The following is a 16,758-nucleotide window of genomic DNA, read 5'->3' on the forward strand; positions in this document are numbered from 1 at the left end:
ATTTTAACTGCACCTTCACAATATACAAAGGTTTGCTGAAAAGCAATGCCTCCGAAATTTTTATGTGAAAACTCTCAAGGCTCTTTAAATAAAACGAATCTTAATGCATTCTGCATCTTTATTCTTCATATTCAAACGTTTATTTCTCAACATACTCACCCTCACGTCGAACACATTTTTCTAACGAGAGACCATTGCGTTTATACCGTCACTGTAGAATGTTTGCTTTGTTGACGAATCCGCAACCTCATCTCTGCTTGCACCCCATTGTCACTATCAAAGTGAAGTCCAGGGAAGTGTTGTTTAATTTTTGGAAACAGATGGAAATTGGATGGGGTCAGGTTGGGATTGTATAGAGGAGGTCGATGACGATGAACCCAAGGCGTCGAACTGTTTCAGATGTCGCAGCGCTCGTGGGTCGTCTGATTGTCATGCTGAAGGGGACGGTGTTCCACGAGTGGACGAACTCTTCGGATTCGGAACTCGATTACAGCACGATGGTTCTCACGCACCGACATAGTTACGTTACGCACCGCCATGTTATGTGAACACACTGGAGCCGTCTAGTGGCAAAGGGCTGCAAATAAGCACACATTAAGAATAAAGTTGTAGAATGTTAATAATATTGGTTTTATTTAAAAAGCTTTAAGAGTTTTCACACAAAATTTCGGAGGCATAATTTTTCAGCACATCCTCGTATATTTTCGCTACTGAGATTTGTCATTAAATTATCCATCAATATTTGGCAATAGAAGTGATGTCTAATCCTACAACACTAGAAGAACAAAAATGACCTTTGTTACTCATCATTAAAGCTGTCAGAGGCTCAGAAATGTATTCTGTATACATCACCAAAAATTTTTGATCATTTACCCAATAATATAAAAATCTTCAGGTACCAAAGCAAGTTTTAATGTAACTTAAAATCTTTTGTTATGGACAATTCCTTCCATTCAATAGCCGAATTTATTGAAAACTGGCAGCCTATAACAAGATGTAGGTTTTAAGCCTATTTTCAAGATAAGATAAAAAAAATGTTGATCAATGTTAAAACTAATTATGTATAGATATCCGACAAACTGACTCATTCATCATTTCGATAAAGAACGTTCAAATGACCTACGGGGGAAGTAATTAACAAACTAAGTAATTAACAAACTAAGTAATTAACAAACTAAGTAATTAACAAAATAAACGTATTCGTGATTAGAATACTATCTCGTCTTCCAAGAAGACAAGAGGCACGTTAACCTGGCTGCATTCATACGTCTAGTTTGATAGACCCTCAGAAACGCTATCGCACGTCGAATGACCCGCTATATCATCCACTCTTAATCCCACAGAATATATCTGGGACTATTTGGAACACTGGCTTAAACGTAGCAGCCAAAATTCCCACAGTATGGTTGGTCTTTGGATCTAACCATAAATGAGTAACCTCACATGGGTGTAGCATATCTCAAGAAACTTGTGGACCGTCTTCCTCTCCGAATTCATATCGTTACTGAATCTACAGTCGACGTTACACGATATTTGAGTGATATCTTCTGATGGTGACGAATCTTACGTCACGTGTGCTTATCTCTCTCACACCCATCCATGATACTAAAGTATCGTATTTCTGCTCTAGCCATTCCTGCTTTGCCGTTTGATACCTCCTGTCCATCTCAGTTTTTAGACGTCTGCACTCCTTCTATTCTGCTACATTTGCAGCATTTTCAATTATTCTTCACAACGTTGTGCAAATACCATTCGCTTCTGCAGAAGCCATGAGAAGATGCTAGAAACTGAACTCGTATGGCATGAGTGTCTGGGAGACCCCGAAGGGCCGGTTCATCCGCCTAATTGGGAAAGTTTATCGTACCCTTCGCGCCCGCAGGCACCCTTCCTCCGCTAAGTATGAGAACTGTGTGCGTTAGTGTAGGCCTATCTGCTAAGTGTAGGTGACTGTAATGGGTATGGGCGCAGTTTAGTGTTGAAGTTCGTGTTGAAGATGATCAGAGAAGAGAGACGATCAAACACAGTGCCGATCCATAGTGTACACCTCTTGAAGAGCACAGAGGGTGCTGTCGATCTTAATGTCCCCATCTGATGGACGGTTCACCATCAAAAGTGCCGCATGCTCTGGCTTCATGAGACACTGCGGAGAGGTTCGGAATTTAATCTAGCACATTGGCAGAAAGACTGGTGATCAGGCAATTTATGTCACCACCCCCAGTGTCCACTCTGAAGTAAAGGCAAAAGAAAATGTTACACATTTTATTTTGGAAATATAAGATTTTCTATGACCGCATGTAACAGTAACATGTACGCTGGACTCACACGATCGCTTCTCCTGGCGAATTAACTGACACTTGCTGTCTCCCGTGAGCTCTGTAACAGCCGTTACCTAATGGCAGATCTCATCCTAATAGCTTCACGATCAACTTTCAGAGGAAAAAAGTAATAAAGCGTACAAACTCTGAAGCAACATTCACGTTTCTTGCCAGCTGACGGAATGACCCTCGTCAGGATTCTCCACGTGCACGAACGGAGTACTTCACACCGCCCCACAGTGGTACGGGACGCAGTGTTAACACACTGAAGCACAATGGATCAAACGCCGGTCCAGCCATCAAGATACAGGTTCTCCGTTTTTGCCCTAAATCGTTTAAGGCAATTTTCCTTTTAGTACGACTTCTATTCCATGAAAGTAGCAACAACCTTCAGCAACGTAAAATTAATTCCGACTGCAGAGGCCGTGTACGTCGGTGCGAATGGTAATGATACTCTTAAGTCTAACGCTTAGCGGTGGCGATGTTGGGAATATTGCTGCACCATAAAAGATGTGGCCTAGCATTTCTCTATCCAAAGTGGAATTTGTATCTAGTGCCGCGGCCAACATCGAGTTTCGTCCCGCCACAATGCACATCATAATCTCTATCATGCGACTTCATTTCATATTCGAAACTAGAGGTGACGCAACATCCACTCACAAAACGCTTACAGTGTTACCTGCTGCGTACCCCGCACCACCAACACAACAACCACCGCCGTGCGGTTCTAAGCGCTTCAGTTTGGAACCGCGTGACCGCTACGGTCGCAGGTTCGAATCCTGCCTCGGGCATTGATGTGTATGACGTCCTTAGGTTCGTTAGGTTTAAGTAGTTCTCAGTTCTAGGGGGCTGATGACCTCAGATGTTAAGTCCCATAGTGCTCAGAGCCATTTGAACCATCTGAACAATAACCACCAGTGCTGTCCAGGAGCAGCCGGTATACTAGGAGGAGAGGAACCCAGTACCCTCCCGCCACTGGGTTGCAAACCACTGGAATCTGCACAGTTCATTTTCATTACGGGTTCTGCGCATCTGGCCGTCACTTAGACCTTGTCGTGAACTCAGAGCAACACACGCCCGTATCTGGTCAGAAAGCAACATCTGCTAGTGGTTAAACATCAGCATGCTCACCGCCAGGGACGAACTCACCGCGGTGAAGTGACAACTTTATTTTAATGCACTGATACTTTGGTATCTGTCTAGTATTTTCTTTAAATGTCCACGTGTATCACTGACTGTTTTTGTCACTCATTTCCTCCTTTCGTAAGGTGAAACTTTCAGTACAAACACTGGACAAAATAAGTCCCATCCATATGTTGTTTTCTACTCATTATCTTCATTAGCCTAAAGAACTCCAAGATCGTGTTTGGATAAAGTGAGAAATGTTTTCTCTGTTGTACGGGGGTTCCGAGGACACTTTCGATGTTAAATTGATATTCAAATTAATGAAATTGATAATTTAACTACCCCCAATCCTAAGCCTACCTCACCACCACCCCCTCTGTATTACGTCATGTGTTTTCCTCAGCCAGTACGTGGGTCCCCGCCCCTCTCCTACCCCTCCCCCTCCTCAACCTACTCTACTGGCGGGAATTTCGAATTTTGGAGGTAATTCTGAATTTTCGGAGTAAAATGGAATTTTGGCGGGAATTTCTTTGTCCCAGGGCTGTGCTGACATCCCACCCCACACCCCACCCGAGAACTGGCTGGTAATTTAAAATGCCGGTGTCCTTCTGGGACTCAATCCCTGGTCCTTCTGGATGCAAGGACCAAGTGCACCCTCAACACCATTATACCACCAGTGGCGCTTGAAATTGACAGTAGCCCATACGAACGCAGCATGCGACAACACCGACGATATAAGGCGGGCCCAGCAGCTCTGCAGCCTCAGTTGCACTCAGTCAGTCAGCATGAAGCACCAACCGAGATCGTCCAGTGCTGCACAGCCGCAGCAGCAGCAGAATAGGAAGCAATCCTTGCTTAATATCTGTGTTTACTTCCGTGTAAGGAAGATTAAGTCTTTGTGCTGCTGTTATAGATTGTAACGGTTTTTTCTTCTTTGCACATCAGTGTATGCGACGTCCTCCAGCCTGTCGGGGTATGCAGCAGCGACATGTCCCATCCCGTCGAGAGCAGCAGCAGGGACAGCATCCTGGAATCCTGTCACCCACCTGGTCAGCGTACTGGAGCAGGACAATGAGCTGTTATTGTCAGCTGAAGACATCCAGCCAACCCCCGATCCGCATAAGAGCGCCAGGGATCCTAATCAATGTGACGCAGGTCGCTACTGGACCCCATCATACTCGCCATCCTTGAATATTCCAGGGATACTGCATAGATAAAGTGAGGATGTAATGGATGAGCCCTGTGCACCACTACTCTTCACTTCAGTGTATAATTTAACTGCTAGTGGTTCGAAGTGTTTATATATTGGTATACAAGCATCCGCAAACAGAGACTGGCGTGTTGCGATAGAGGTCGAGAATGCGTCTAAAAGTGTTAAACTGCCGTTTGCTTAGGTAGAATGGGATGAAGTGTGTCGATGAAAAACCTACATCAAGCAGCAGTGGTTCGCCGAGTGTCATCTCAGCCGTCCTTCTCCGGAACATTTACTGTGCTGCTCTGTCCATTACAACAGTGTACGATGACTTTGCACTCTGTGCGGAATCGGGTGACACATCCATGTATCTACAGCACTCCGCCGTTACGCACTTGTCTGGTCTACACCTGGAGCTAACCATTGTGTTGGAAAGACTGAACAGATGGCTGTATTGTGTTAAAGCTGTGTATAGGGACATTGCACAGTATCTCCATATGAACAGTGAGCAAGTAGACGACTTCAAACAGTGTGTCAATATGGTGCCAATGGAAACTAACGTGCTGCCAATATGTTTGAGAGAAATATATGATGAAATCTTTGCTCACAATATGGCTTTATTTTCTATGTTCTGTACTGGTGTTAAGATAAAGAAAGAGCCTGTTGATGTGGTGCATCCTGTGTATGATCACTGAACAAAAATGTATAAAGGGTGGTCCAAAAGTCCGGAAACACCATGATAAAATCCAAACAAGGAAAAAGAGTCCCTACACACGAGGAACGGGAAGGGGAAACTTTATAGGCCATGCCACCAACATGGCGGCCATCTTGAAAGCCGCCATCTTGGATTCAACTCCAAAATTTCAAATGGGAATGTGGTCATGTGACATATCAAACAGATAGAGAATTTCACCAGAAAAACAATGACATTGGTGCTTCCAAATCGGTCGACTCACTAAACGTGATGGTCTGGTGTGGTGTGTGGGGTACCAAAGTCGTTGGACCTTTTTTTATTGATGGTACATTAACAGCCAACTGTTATCTGAGGCTATTGGATGAAGAAGTGTTTCCACCGTTGTTAACGGAGGACGGGACATTTCCGGAATTCTTCCAGCATGATGGAGCCCCACCACATTACGGGCACAATGTGCGAGCATAACTGGATGTGCAGTTCCCTCAAAAGTGGATTGGTCTTAGGTGTGCTGTGGAGTGGCCACCACATTCACCAGATCTGACTCCTTTGGATTTTTGTCTGTGGGGTCATGTCAAAGCACTGGTTTATTCTGCGAAAATATGGAATTTGCATCATCTAAAGCAGCGCATTGTTGATGAGTGTGGTCAAATTCAGCCAGATGTGTTGGTCAAAGTTCATCAGGACTGGCTTCGGAGGATAGCATTAACAATCCAACATAATGGACAACATATCGAGCCATTCCTATGGCTGTTGGTGGTCTCTCTGGACTGTGTAACAGCGGCGTAATGTCTCTTCGGCACATAATACACATGCTGCCTAGCGTCCCACCGCTGCCACATGTAACTGGTTATAACCCGAGAGTGAATAAAGCTATATTTAAAATATCAACGGCATTGTTTTTCTGGTGAAATTCTCTATCTGTTTGATACGTCACATGACCAAATTCCCATTTGAAATTTTGGATTTGAATCCAAGATGGCGGCTTTCAAGATGGCCGCCATGTTGGTGGCATAGCTTATAAAGCTTCCCCCTTCCTTTTCCTCTTGTGTAGGTACTCTGTTTCCTTGTTTGCTACTCGATCTGAATTTTATGAGGGTGTTTCCGGACTCTTGGACCACCCTGTATAACCGTGTATGTGTTTTTATTTCTTTATCATTATACTGCAAGTACTAAAGCTATTGCCACCAGTATTTTCGCTACAAACATGCAACAGCAGGAAATTACGTCATTTAACTAAATTCTCTGTAGAAACCTATTGCACGCCAGTACCTGATATATAGAATTTTATGATTACAGCGTTTGCAAGTGAGTGGTCATTAAATGTCGCTATGCAGTGGGTTTTAAGCTCTGCAAACAGATGTTCTGTTGCTAAATGCACAACATCCAGTCCAAAGCACTTAGATACAACGTAACCATCCTTTGTAAGCAGATCCAGGTGGGAATACAGCTTTGTTAACTGGTTTTTCGTGTGTCCTTTAACATAGTAAAGTGCTCCAATCCGTACTTTTCAGCCAGGACTCAAATATAAGGCCACTTACCATTGCTATTAACAGTAATGCAGTTTTTTATATATCCCAGTGGTGGCCAGATTTCGCTGCACACTGTGTTTAAAAAATGGTTCAAATGGCTCTGAGCACTATGGGACTCAACTGCTGAGGTCATTAGTCCCCTAGAACTTAGAACTAGTTAAACCTAACTAACCTAAGGTCATCACACACATCCATGCCCGAGGCAGGATTCGAACCTGCGACCGTAGCGGTCTCGCGGTTCCAGACCGCAGCGCCTAGAACCGTACGGCCACTTCGGCCGGCTCACTGTGTTTAAAGCAATATGTAAGCCTTGCCTGCACATTTGCAACAGCTTGTACTTTTTCCAACTGCAATTTATATTCCTCCTTTATGGCAGTTGTCTTCGCCATATACTCCGGTATTCGTTTTTCAGCTTCGACCTCTTCCGCTTCCAGTTTTCGTTTTCGTTTACACAAGAAATTAATTTCATTTAAAGGCATAATTTCTTTAATGGATAATGGCGTAAGTTTGTTCGACACATTGGTTCATTTCCTTAAGACTTGTGGAATAACATTGTTTGGGCGTTCCAGCTTCGGTGATATCTATATATGACGGTATTGTGGAGAACAATGTCCTGGATTGGGAGAAATACGTTTCTCCTGCTTTAATATAGTACTTTTGCGTTGTTGGAGTCATTGTTTATTGTGTATTAAGCCAGAGACCTAGAAACGATGGAGAGGCTTCGTTCTGCCGCAGCCCTCAGTGGTTCACAACCCCACAACAGGCCACAGCAGTCCACCCACCCCACCGCCACGCCACACCGATTCCAGGGTTACTGTGTGCGGTTCTGCCCCCACTAGACACCTCCCCCTCCCCCCCCCCCCCCCTCCCGGGAACGTATCATACCAGACGAGTGTGTAGCCCCAGATTTTTCTGTTTCCGTGGTAGAGTAATGGTGTGTCCGCTGCTCGTGGTCTCGCGGTAGCGTTCTCGCTACCCGAGCGCGGGGTCCCGGGTTAGATTCCCGGCGGGGTCAGGGATTTTTCCCGCCTCGAGATGACTGGGTGTTGTTGTGTTGTCTTCATCATCATTCATCCCCATGACGGTCGGAGGAAGGCAATAGCAAACCACCTTCACTAGGACCTTGCCTCGTAAAGCGGTGCGGGTCTCCCGCATCGTTCCCCTACGCTCTGTAAAGAAGCATGGGACTTCATTTACATTTCCACAAAGATGGTGTACGTGTATGTGGAGACAGTTTTTGCGCATCAATAGCCAACATAATGTAACTGAGGCGGAATAAGGGGAACGAGTCCGCATTCGCCGAGGTAGATGGAAAACCGCTTTGAAAACCATCCACAGGCTGGCCGACACACTGGACCTAGATACAAGTCCGCCGGGCGGATTGGTGCCGCTCGGCTAGCCGGGCGGACAAGTTGGAGTCATTGTTAAGAATCTCCACATAGCTTACAGCTAGATAAATAAAACTGTATGCTGACAGCATGTAACTTATAAGCTTTTCTCGGTCTTGAGAGTCTGGCAGACTTACTTGCACTCCAGTCAGTTTTCGGGAATTTTTGTTACCGTATCTCAGTAGACAAACTGTAGAACGTTGTTAAACACCACACAACAGCTGTTCTGTAACTTATTAGTTAACTGACAATGCATGGATGTGATAGGCACAGAGTACAGTGGAGCATGTTGTAAATACTATTGGTTAGTGTTTAAAATACTTAAACAGCCTTGCACAGGGTTAAACGCGTGATCCATTCTATAGTTGTATATTTTAGCCTCCAGTCTGGTAATACCATGTTGTTTACCCAAAGAGGACGTAAAAGTTTCTCGTAGTCGCATGTCTGGACACTTTATAAAATATATAGGGTGGTTACCGATAACTTTGTTCACACCTGGGCTTGTATTTTGACATATGAATTTGTTATGTATCTTTACAGTTGGAAGTCATTCATGTTAAACAGCCCTAACCAGCGGTCTTATCGTTGTTCACAATCGTATTGTTGCTTCCCTGGCGGTCTCCTGTGGTGCAGAAGTCGTGATTGGATATAAGGTAGTCGGACATCTCGATTTTATTAAATATCAAGGGCGATATCTTTTGTTTTGTCTAAATCGAAAAGGTAATAGTCGTGTACACTTAGCTGTTGCAATATTCCATTAGAACATCGATTTTAATTTCAGATAATTCCACTTCGCATGGTATGGCCACAGGATTTTTATATTTCTTCTAAATGGAATCCAGTGTTTCCTTGTCGATTTTATCCAATATTCCTCTTGCTATCACACTGTTTCTCCCGTGTGGGAGAAATGGTAGCTTCGCCTCGACAACATGTCTTGCAGTGACGAACTTAGAGAATTTACTCCGTAGATAATAGTTAAATGAGCCACACATCTCCCTCTTTAACATTAAAGATCTTCCCTCCTCCAACTGATCCTGACTCTCCACCTGATCACAGATGTTAGCTACCATTATGTTATTGCAAAACGGTTCTGTAATAGGAGTAAGCACATTTAAATTCATCTTGCTAATAAGCGTACCATTTTCGTTGTAATTTATGTTACCAATGTCATGAACAAAATTTTCTAGGTTTTCCAGCAGTAACCATAAACGAAAGCATTCGTCGGTTGATCTCGTCCTCCTCCCTAATAGCTTAAGCACATTAACCACTTTGGAGGAATCTATGCTGACACTTTCAGCTACCACGGAAGACTGATCGGTTGCGGCTGTCGAGCCTTCTTTTATACTCTAAAGATCCAAGATGGTGGCACTTCCGGTCACGAGATATTCTGGTCATACAGTTTAAATGCAATTGTAAACTCGTAGTCCAGTTGCGCTATTTTGTGTGCAAGGTGTCCGTGGGTGACAAGAGGACTGCCGCTAGCGATTACCACCCTTTTGTATGGGTTAGAACCAACGCATTAACCGGAATGTATAGTACAGCGCTCTACTGGGAGACATTTTTGGACAGTACAGTACAGCGCAGTATCCACACAGTAGAGTATGGGGCTGTATCTATGCATGGTTTCGGACGGGATGGTACAGCGCACTATTTACACGGTAGGGTATGCACCGTAACTAGACACGGTTTCCAGGACGATGGTGCAACGCAATAGATGAACGAAATAGTACACCTTTGTCTCTGAACAAAATAGAGAGAATGTGCTTTGATATTGCAAAAAACACTTGGCAGAGAATGTGGCCGCCTTACATGATTGCTGGAAGCAAAGGTCACGAGACTGGACGGTCGCAAGAAGACAGGGCTCCAGACGGCCACGTGGAACTACCGAGAGGGAAGACCATCGTCTTAGTTGTAGAGCACTGGCGCATCGTACTGCATCAGCATCAGCATCAGCATTTTGAGCAGCACTCTCATGGTTACTCATGTACCCGGACTGCAAGTTTGTACGTCGACCTGTTGTGCTGCCATTCATGGGTTAGAACCAACGCATTATCCGAAATGTATACTACAGCGCTGTACTGGGAAACATTTGAGGTGTTTGCCCACAAACCGTTGTCGTAACCCAACATGCTCTTCAGAATGTGGAAATGTTGCCTTGGCCTACTCGATTACCACATCTGTCTCCAACCGAGCACATATGAGACACCGTCCGACGACAACTTTAGCATCATCCACAGACATCATTAACCGTGACTCTATGACCGAAGAAGTGCTATCAGCATGGCACTCCATCCCATAAACTGGCATATGGAACCTGTGTAGCACAACGCATGCAAGTTAGCATGCTCGCATTCAACATTCCGATGGTTAGACGGGTTATTAATGTACCAGCACTTCACGTTTGGGATGGCTTATCTTGCGCTTACATTAACATGCTAGCTTGCAATGTTAATCACTTAAATATATTAGCTAGACAAATGTATTCTGGAAATTTCATTACTTTCCATTAATTATTTTTTGTCGTTGCAATTTTTTCCATCAGTGCAAGTAGTTTTTGTTGAGACACATCTAACAATCCGAGAGAGAACGTAGCGTTTGACGTTATGATTTTTGCGTCACGAGTTTAGACTGGCTAGTGCAGTCCCATGTCCGCAGATTGTGGAGTTTACTGAGTAATGGTTCGTTTTCCTGTCCTCAGGGGGAAAGGATAAAGGAAAAGAAATAATGATTTTAACGAAAATCAGTTTTAAATATACCACGTTTTAAAATAAGACTAAAAAGTATAATACAATTTTTCCAAGCCCCCATACAGATTCCTAAAGCTGTTGAGATAGTCCTAAAATTTGTGATAGTGTGTTTTTAATAGCTATGAAATTACTTGTAGAATGGATACTGTGGGGCGTATTCAACAAATAATAGTGAGGAGAGCTATTTCGTTATTCATGTACACGTTTCGTGTTTTACATCTTACACGTTCTTTCATAGATATTAAAATTTCACAATCTCAAACTTTTAGTATAATCTTTATAGAGTGTTGAATCTATATGGGGCTTGGAGAAATTATTTTGTGCTTTTTAGTCTCATTTAAAAACGTGGTATATTAAAATTGATTTTTATTGAAATAATTATTCTCTGGTTTTTAGTCTTGTATGTGATAAATATTTAAAGCTTTTTCAAATATTTAGATGAGATTACAAAACAAAGGCCGGCCGGAGTGGTCGAGCGGTTCTAGGCGCTACAGTCTGGAACCGCGCGACCGTTATGGTCGCAGGTTGAGTCCTGCCTCGGGCACGGATGCGTGTGATGTCCTTAGGTTAGGTAGGTTTAAGTAGTTCTAAGTTCTAGGGGGCTGATGACCTCAGAAGTTAAGTCCCATAGTGCTCAGAGCGATTTGAACAAAACAAACATGTGCTAAATTTTAGGTTTATTTCAGTTTCGCTTCACTTGTATCAAGCAATATGTAGCTTCCTCCTAAAAATATATCGAGAAAAGACCACGAAGGTAAAAATTAGAAAGAGTTGAAGTCACACGAAGGCTTACAAGCAACCAGTGTTCCCACGAACCATTCACGATTATAAGAGGAAACATGGAAAGTAACCTCGGCCACACAACATACTTGTTCCAGTTCTGAACCACAATAAAAGTTATAAGTCCCTAGCTCATTGGGAAATTGGTTTAAAACCAACTGCAAAATGTATACCGAATTGACAGTGAAGAGTGCGAGTTAATGAAAACGTGGTAAAATAAGCCATGCATACGAATAATTTAGTTAAAGTTGCTCCAGGCATCACTGAATTACGCTTTTGATATTACTCCTTTACACATCCACTGTAAGGTATGTGGGTGCTATTGGGTCTTACTGTTTTTATTTTTTTCTCCTATTCCTCTCTTTTTTGTAAAAATAAGTTGCAAGTGATATGTGTATTCATTTTGGTAAAAACTGCTTCAGGCGTTACGGAGAAGGACTTACAAATTGAATGGATTGTCGCAGACTCTCTTGCAGCGGGTGATTTACGCCCAATACGTCTGTAGGGGCTGTGACTCAACCTGCTATGCCCAGCCGTCGTGCAGGGTCACCCATTGGACAGGAGGTGCTTGGCGTTAAGCTTCTTCGTCACCTCGTTTTCATCCCCACCCCTCCTCATATTGCAAGTAGATCGTTCTTACCCTACACTATTGCACTGTCGTTCCATACTGTGCTGTTTTTAAAATTTTAATTCTGTAGGTTACTGTAAAGTTAGTTTAAAATCAGTTGCAAAATTTGTACCGAACAATAAGACGGACAAAAAAGTGAGCTAAGGAGGACATCTACATGTACATGGATACTCTGCAAATCACACTTAAGTGCCTGGCAGAGGGTTCAAAGAACCACCTTCATTCTCTATTATTCCTATCTCGAATAGCGCGTGGAAAAAACGAACACCTATGTTTCCGTGCGAGCTCTGATTTTCCTTATTTTACTGTGATGACCGTTTCTCCCTATATAGGTCGGCGTCAGCAAAATATTTTAGCATTCGGAGGAGAATGTTGGTAACTGAAATTTCATGAGGAGATTCAGCCTCAACTATATCTCCTTTGTTTCAATAACGCGTCATGTTTATGTCAGTGGCACTCCCTCCCCTATTTCGCGATAATACAAAACGTACTGCTCTTCTTTGAACTTCGTCGATGTACTCCGTTCACCGGTATTCCAAAAGAGGACGGACAAGCGTAGTGTAGGCAGTCCCTTTGGTAGATGTATTACAATTTGTAAATGCTGTGCCAATAAAACGCAGTGTTTGGTTTGCCATACTCACAACATTTCCAGTTTGAGTTGTTCGTAGTTGTTATTCCTAGATATTTAGTTGAATTTACGGCCTTTAGATTTGACTGATTTAGTATCCATGTAGATGACCTCACTCTTTTCATTATTTAGGATCAACTGCCAATTTTCGCACCATGCAGATATACCTTCTAAATCGTTTTGCATTTTTTTTAGCGTCTGATGACTTTAGTGGACGATAAACAACAGCGTCATTCGCAAACAAACTAAGACGGCTGCTCAGATTGTCTGCTAAATCGTTTATATAGATAAGGAACGTGACAAAATAGACATTGACCGTGAATTTTGCGGAAGGAATGCATAGACAGCGATGAGTAAAAGTGACGCGACAAAATGGTTTCACAAGTTTCTTGACAGAAGAAACGATCTCCCAAAGATTGGACGACCGATCGACACATGTAAAAAGTGGACAAAACATGAAAATCAAAGATTAACAGTTGTATAGTTGGAGGACAGTGTTTCGTGACATGTTTTATATGACTCTGTAGTTGAAACATTATGGTGAAAGGTGTCTGCTTTAGTGTGTAATACCTTTCACAAAGTATATTCGTGCATGCTACGATGGTCAGTTGTAAGCTTCAAAGATTACAGTGATCTACCTGTCAGCTGAAAACATACATTTCTGGGTCGAAACTACGACTGCGCACTGAAACGTAATGCCTCCAAGTATTTTATGTGAAAACTCAAAGGTTTTTAGACCAAAAATCTTTATTAACATTATCCATCTTTATTCCAGAATGAGATTTTCACTCTGCAGTGGAGTGTGCGCTGATATGAAACTTCCTAGCGGATTAAAACTGTGCGCCTGACCGAGATTGGAACTGGGGAACTTTGCCTTTCGCGGGCAAGTGCTCTACCAACTGAGCTACCCAAGCACTACTCACGGCCCGTCGTCACAGCCTTACTTCTGCCAGTATCTCTACCTCCTGGTAGAGCACTTGCCCACGAAAGGCAAAGGTCCGGAGTTCGAGTCTCGGTCCGGCACACAGTTTTAATCTGCCAGGAAGTTTCATATCAGCGCACAATCCGCTGCAGAGTGAAAATTTCATTCTGGAAACATCCCCCAGACTGTGGCTAAGCCATGTCTCCGCAATATCCTTTCTTTCAGGAGTGCTAGTTCTGCAAGGTTCGCAGGAGAGCTTCTGTAAAGTTTGGAAGGTAGGAGACGAGGTACTGGCAGAAGTAAGTCTGTGAGGACGGGGCGTGAGTCGTGCTTGGGTAGCTCAGTTGGTAGAGCAATTGCCCGCGAAAGGCAAAGGTCCCAAGTTCGAGTCTCGGTCCGGCACACAGTTTTCATCTGCCAGGAAGATACATCTTTATTCTTCACGTCTACATATTATCTCTGAACATAATTACCCTGGCGACGAACACATTTCTCACAACAGGAGACCAGTTTCTTGATATCGTCGCTGTAGAATGTTTTACTTCATTGATGGAGCTACAATCTCACCTCGGAATGCACCGCTTCATCACTATGAAAGTGAAGTCCTGGAAGGTGTTCCTTAATTTTTGGAAACATGATAATCGGATGGTGCCGTGTCGAGGCTGTATGGAGGATGATCTATGAAAGTCAACCCAAGGCATCAAAGCGTTGGAGATGTCGCAGCGCTCGTGTGTGGTCTGGCATTATCATGCTGAAGGAGAGAGTGCTCCGTGTGTGGACGAACTCCTCGAATTTGAAACTAGGTTACTTCACGCTGTTTCTCACGCACCGACATTGTTATCTTACACAGTATCACGTTAAACGCTACAATTCAAAGCCCTCTCGCGGCAAAGGGCTGCGAAGATGTAGACATGGAAAATAAGGTTCTAGAATGTTAACAACGACTGTTTTATTTAAAAATGTTTGAGAGTTTTTACATAAACAATTCGGAGGCATTACTTCTCAGCACGCCCTCGTACAATGTACACTCCTGGAAATGGAAAAAAGAACACATTGACACCGGTGTGTCAGACCCACCATACTTGCTCCAGACACTGCGAGAGGGCTGTACAAGCAATGATCACACGCACGGCACAGCGGACACACCAGGAACCGCGGTGTTGGCCGTCGAATGGCGCTAGCTGCGCAGCATTTGTGCACCGCCGCCGTCAGTGTCAGCCAGTTTGCCGTGGCATACGGAGCTCCATCGCAGTCTTTAACACTGGTAGCATGCCGCGACAGCTTGGACGTGAACCGTATGTGCAGTTGACGGACTTTGAGCGGGGGCGTATAGTGGGCATGCGGGAGGCCGGGTGGACGTACCGCCGAATTGCTCAACACGTGGGGTGTGAGGTCTCCACAGTACATCGATGCTGTCGCCAGTGGTCGGCGGAAGGTGCACGTGCCCGTCGACCTGGGACCGGACCGCAGCGACGCACGGATGCACGCCAAGACCGTAGGATCCTACGCAGTGCCGTAGGGGACCGCACCGCCACCTCCCAGCAAATTAGGGACACTGTTGCTCCTGGGGTATCGGCGAGGACCATTCGCAACCGTCTCCATGAAGCTGGGCTACGGTCCCGCACACCGTTAGGCCGTCTTCCGCTCACGCCCCAACATCGTGCAGCCCGCCTCCAGTGGTGTCGCGACAGGCGTCAATGGAGGGACGAATGGAGACGTGTCGTCTTCAGCGATGAGAGTCGCTTCTGCCTTGGTGCCAATGATGGTCGTATGCGTGTTTGGCGCCGTGCAGGTGAGCGCCACAATCAGGACTGCATACGACCGAGGCACACAGGGCCAACACCCGGCATCATGGTGTGGGGAGCGATCTCCTACACTGGCCGTACACCACTGGTGATCGTCGAGGGGACACTGAATAGTGCAAGGTACATCCAAACCGTCATCGAACCCATCGTTCTACCATTCCTAGACCGGCAAGGGAACTTGCTGTTCCAACAGGACAATGCACGTCCGCATGTATCCCGTGCCACCCAACGTGCTCTAGAAGGTGTAAGTCAACTACCCTGGCCAGCAAGATTTCCGGATCTGTCCCCCATTGAGCATGTTTGGGACTGGATGAAGCGTCGTCTCACGCGGTCTGCACGTCCAGCACGAACGCTGGTCCAACTGAGGCGCCAGGTGGAAATGGCATGGCAAGCCGTTCCACAGGACTACATCCAGCATCTCTACGATCGTCTCCATGGGAGAATAGCAGCCTGCATTGCTGCGAAAGGTGGATATACACTGTACTAGTGCCGACATTGTGCATGCTCTGTTGCCTGTGTCTATGTGCCTGTGGTTCTGTCAATTAGATCATGTGATGTATCTGACCCCAGGAATGTGTCAATAAAGTTTCCCCTTCCTGGGACAATGAATTCACGGTGTTCTTATTTCAATTTCCAGGAGTGTATGTTTGGACAAGTGGTGCGAGCTTCGACTGGAGCTGCCCAATATGAATGCTAGGTGGCAGAATTGGTTTAGGAAGGGTAGAGAGCCTGTATAGGGACAGAGTGGCCAACCGGACGATACGGCGGCCATTTTTCTGCCAAACTGCGGGTGGGACTTTTGAATGAGCAGTAGTAGAGTAGTGGAGTACACACTCACCGAATCAAAAGCACAAGACAATATGGCGAAATCATTCGTTAAATGCCTTTGTTTATAAGAATAATGTGTTATAATAATTTTCACACAGCCAATTTACAGGTTTGTTTTCAAATTTAACTATGTATATTGCAAGTTGTTTTATATGTAGTAAAAAGCAAAAACGACTT

Source organism: Schistocerca serialis, chromosome 3 (genome assembly GCF_023864345.2).
Source record: "Schistocerca serialis cubense isolate TAMUIC-IGC-003099 chromosome 3, iqSchSeri2.2, whole genome shotgun sequence".
NCBI lineage: Eukaryota > Metazoa > Arthropoda > Insecta > Orthoptera > Acrididae > Schistocerca > Schistocerca serialis.